Raw genomic sequence first — 5,091 nt, forward strand, 5'->3', positions numbered from 1 at the left:
CGAGAAAGTGTTGGGCCAAACCTGGAAAGGCAATGGAAATCTATGGAGAAGGATGGGAGCATCTCCAGAAAGTGCCAGAGACCTGGGTTAGGGGAAGATCCAGGGAGTCTATCAGGGTGACTGCAGCTATGACTTCTAGCAGTTGGGGATATTGAACATGAACTGGTCACTCCCAGTAGAGAGATAAGGACACCAGACAACTCTCATAACCACTGACCCCAAATTAGTCCTGCCTACAAGAAATGCAGGAAAATGGAGCAGAGCCTGAGGTAATGGGTAACCAAAGACTTGCCCAACTTGAGAACTATCTTGTGGGCAAGGACTATGTATGATACTCATATGCTTGCAGACAACAAAATATCTTAACTGTCTTTTGAGAGGCTTTAGCCAGCAGATGATTGAAACAAATACATAGACAAAGGGTCAAACATTAAATGGAACTCAAGAAGTCCTCTGGAAGAGTTCCAGGAAGGATGTAGTAAACTAGAGGGGATAGGGGAGTTCACAAGAAGATGAACAGCATTAACTAAACTGCACCCTTGGGCTCCCAGAGACTGAATCACCAATCAAAGAGCATGCAAATGCTGAAACCTAGGCCTCCTGCACATATATTGGAGATGTGCAGCTTGGTCTTCATATCGGTTTCCAACAACTAAGAGCATGGGCTTACCCTAAGTCTGTTGCCTGCCTGTGGATCCTGTTGCCCTAAGTGTGTTGCCTTCTCTGACCTTAGTGAGAGAGAATGCATCTTGTCCTACAGTGAATTGAGGGCCAGGGTTGGTTGGTATCCAGTAGGGTCATACTCTTCCTCAAAAGTGAAGGGGGGGGGAGAGAAAGGAATGTTGTATGAGAAGGGTGGACTGGCAGGAGAGGGGAGATTGTGATTGGGTTGTAAAGTTAATAAATGAATTAATTATTGGAAATTTAAAAAAACATCTCCTTTAACACAAATTTTCTTAGACTTATAAAAATTTAATTATTTCATTTATTTATATCCTAAATGTTGTCCCCTCTCCCAGACTTCTTAATCACATTTTCCCTCCCCTTCCCTTCTGAGAGGTTGTCTCTCTGGTCATTCCCCTTCCCTGGGGTATCAAGTCTCTACAAGATTAGACAAGCCTCTTCTACTGAGCCCAGACAAGTCAGTCCTCTGCTACATATGTGCCAGGACCCATGGACCAGCTCATGTTGCTCTTTGGTTGGGAGCTTCCAGGTATTTGGCTTATTTGACACTGTTGGTCTTCTTATAGAGTTACCATCTATTTCAGCTCCTTTTATCCTTTCACTAACTGTTCCATAGAGATCCCCAACCATAGTTCAAGGTTTGACTGTATGTATTTTAGGCAGAGTAAGCATTTGACAGTACAAGTCAATATGAAATTCAGAAATATTTAAATACAAATTTTCAAGTTGAAATAAACTTAATGTCAAATTTGTGCTGTTAGACATCTAGAAGCAAAAAGTAAGAATAAGGGTAACACAAATGAAAGAGAATGCTCCATTTTCCAAATATGCTAGAAAGAAACTCAGACTCTGGTGGAAGTGTGGAGCTCCAGGATATTTCCAGCCCTCTTCCTGTGCCAGCTCAGCAATGAGCCCCTGAATCTCTTACAGCAGCAGGGGCACCCTTGGAAGTCCAGCACCATGCCAATACCCCCACAGAGATTCCAGTTTCTGGGGAGATCCTGGTCAGGACCATTGGCAGACCCCACTCTGGTGGTGGCAGGATGCCCCAGGAAAGTGCCTGGTGCACCTTTATTCTGCTTGGTGAGTCAGCCTCCATGAGAACTTTGAACACTATCCAAAATACTACCATAGAGACCTACCAAATCCTCTCTGACCAAAAGGTGGTAGACCACCTACTGTGTGTGGACTGTACTGACAATCCTCTGATGAAACTAGATGATCAACTCACTCTCATTGCATCTGACCACCAGAACTACTACTTTCTTGGTGTGGGAAAAAACTCACAGGGGAGTCTGGAGACAAAGTTGCAAGGGCTGGCAGCAGGGTCCCAGGCGGGCTTTCTACACTGCTGGTGGAGGGTAGCACATTCACTCAACCACTGCAGGAAGGTCTGTGGCTGCATCGAGAAGGTTCAGGGTTCCAAAGGCTGGGAACCTGGTGGCAGGCCTATGAGACATGTGGAGTCTAGGAGTTTTCCAAAGCTTTTATTGTTAATGGCCTGGTGAATGGGTCTAGATGGTTCGTGCTTCCCGGTAAAAGCCAGGGGAACTGGCTTTTATAAGGAGGGGGAAGAGGAGAGGGAATAACTTAACTAGTTACGCCCCCTTTAGATAACTCATTAATATTTAAATCTCTTGAGGTGGAGACCTGTTAATCATACCCGCTACCTGTGTTCTACATGATTGATGGTGCACGTTAAATGCAGTTACCACGTCCAAGGCCCGACATCCTGGTGAGTGAGTTTCTGGTGAGTGAGGAAGAGAGAAAGGAGCTACACATGGAGCTTTATGCTGAACTGTCCAGTCTGGAGGCAGGAGGAAGCAAGGCTGACTCAGGAGCTAGAGGACCTAGATGGCCATCATGCAAGAGTAGCCATCAAACTCAGAGCAGGCCATGCTGAGAACAAGGAGCTGTATGAACAGAATGACCTGCACAAGGCCAACTATTCTGTTTTGAAGATGGAACAGCTGGAGTTGATGGACCAGATGAACAGTGTGGAGAACCAGCTGGAGTATGCTCTGATTCAGCTGTGCCCCTTAAGAGAGACCAATATCTTCAATGCCACATTCACCATTTCAGATGAGGGTCCCTTAAGCATTATCAACAATTTCAGACTGGACTGCTGAAGGGTCTGGGTGGAATGTACTGAGATCAATGTTGCCTGGGGACAGACAGTCTTACTGTTCTTCAGCTTGTCTGAGATAGCTGGACTGCAATTCCAGAGGTATCAACTGTTACCCTTTGGGGATCATTACTATTTTTCACAAGAACTTGACTGGTGATAGGTTGCGGCCATTGTTCTTCTTGAATAACAAGTTTGACTATGGGATGATGGCTTTTCTTGAATGTCTGCAGTGTGTGTGGACTTTCTATGTGTAATTGGTGTAATTGGATTTTCCATTATTTTTTTATTATTGAAGATCAGCCTTAGTCCATGGTGATTTTATAGGATGCATTGGATTATTTCAATCTACTTGTATCTGTTGTGGCCTGTTTTGTGACCAATTATATGGTCAAATTTGGAGAAGATGCCATGAGATGCTGAGAAGAAGGTCTTTTGTTTGTTTGTTTTTGTTTTAGGATGAAATGTTCTATAGATATCTGTTAAAACCATTTGGTCCATAATGTCTGCAAGTTTTAATGTATTTCTGTTTAGTTTGTGTTTCCATGATTTGTCCATTGATAAGAGTGGGGTGTTGAAGTGTCCCACTATTACTGTGTGAGGTGCAATGTGTGCTTTAGTAAAGTTTCTTTTATGAATGTGGGTGCCCTTGCATTTGGAGCATAGATGTTCAGAATTGACAGTTCTTCTTGGTAAATTTTTCTTTTGATGATTATGAAATGTCCTTCCTCATTGTTTTTGATAACCTTTGGTTGAAAATTGATTTTATTCAATATTAGAATGGCTAATCCAGTTTGTTTCTTGGGACCATTTGCTTGGAAAAAATTTTCCAGCCCTTTACTCTGAGGTAGTGTCTGTTTTTGACACCTAGGTGTGTTTCCTATATGCAGCAAAATGCTGGATCCAGTTTAGATATCCAGTCCGTTATTATATGTCTTTTCATTAAGGAATTGAACCCATTGATAATAAGATATATTGAGAAATAGTGATTGTTGCTTCCTGTTATTTTTTTGATGTTATTTTTATGTTTGTGTGGCTATCTTCTTTTAGTTTTTTTGAGAGAAGATTATTTTCTTGCTTTTTCTAGGATGTAGTTTTCCTCCTTCTGTTGGAATTTTTCTTCTATTATCCTTTCTATGGCTGGATTAGTGGAAGGATATTGTGTAAATATTTATTTGTAATGGAATATCTTGGTTTCTCCACCTATGATAGTTAAGAGTTTGCTGGGTATAGTAGCCTGGGCTGACATTTGTGTTCTCTTAGTGTCTGTATGAAATATGCCCAGGATCTTCTGGCTTTCAGAGTCTCTGGTGAGAAGTCTGGTTTAATTCTGATAGGTCTGCCTTTTATGTTACTTGCTCTTTTCCCCTTTCTGCTTTTAATATTCTTTCTTTGTTTTGTGCATTTTGGTGTTTTGACTATTATATGATAGCACGAATTTCTTTTCTGGTCCAATCTATTCAGCGTTCTGTAGATCTCTTGTATGTTTATTGGAATATTTTTCTTTAGGTTAGGGAAGTTTTCTTCTAAAATTTTGTTGAATATATTTACTAGCCCTTTAAGTTGGGAATTACTCTCTCTGTCTCTCTCTGTGTCTCTCTTTCTGTCTCTCTCTCTCTCTGTCTTTTTCTTTGTCTCTGTCTCTCTTTCTGTCTCTCTTCTCTACCTATTGTTCTTAGGTTTGGTCTTCTCATTTTGTTCTTGATTTCCTGGAATTTTTTGCATTTTCTTTGACCATTGTGTCATTGTTTTCCATAGTATCTTCTGCACCTGTGATTCTTCTATCTCTTGTATTCTGTTGATGATGCTTGCATCTATGACTCCTGATCTCTTTCCTAGGTTTTCTACCTCCGGGATTATTTTTCTGGATGGTTTTATTTAATTCCTTCACCTGTTTGGTTGTGTTTTACTGTAATTCTTTAAGGGATTTTTATATTTTCTTTTTATGTTTACTAGTGTTCTCTTGTATTTCTTTCAGAAATTTACCTATGTCCTTCTTGAAGTTCCTTATCATCATCATGAGATATGACTTAAATGAAATTCTTGCTTTTTTGGTGTGTTGTGGTATCCAAGGCTCACTGTGGTGGGAGAACTGGCTTCTGATGATGTCAAGTAGCCTTGATTTCTGTTGCTTATATTTTTGCCCTTGCCTCTTGCCATCTAGTTATCTCTGGTGTTAGCTGGTCTTGCTATCTCTGACTGCGGTTTGTCTCTCCTGCAAGCCTTTGTGCCAGTACTCCTGGGAGACTAGTTCTCTTCAGGAAGAATTTGTGTATGGAGAG

The 5,091-nt window shown here is 41.2% G+C and overlaps 1 pseudogene; it reads left to right on the forward strand.

Moving 5' to 3' along the window:
- Nucleotides 1–242: 242 nt before the first annotated feature.
- On the forward strand, nucleotides 243–3,066 carry LOC117723689 (beclin-2 pseudogene; annotated as a pseudogene).
- Nucleotides 3,067–5,091: the final 2,025 nt, after the last annotated feature.

Source organism: Arvicanthis niloticus, chromosome 19 (genome assembly GCF_011762505.2).
Source record: "Arvicanthis niloticus isolate mArvNil1 chromosome 19, mArvNil1.pat.X, whole genome shotgun sequence".
In the NCBI taxonomy this organism is placed as follows: Eukaryota; Metazoa; Chordata; class Mammalia; order Rodentia; family Muridae; genus Arvicanthis; species Arvicanthis niloticus.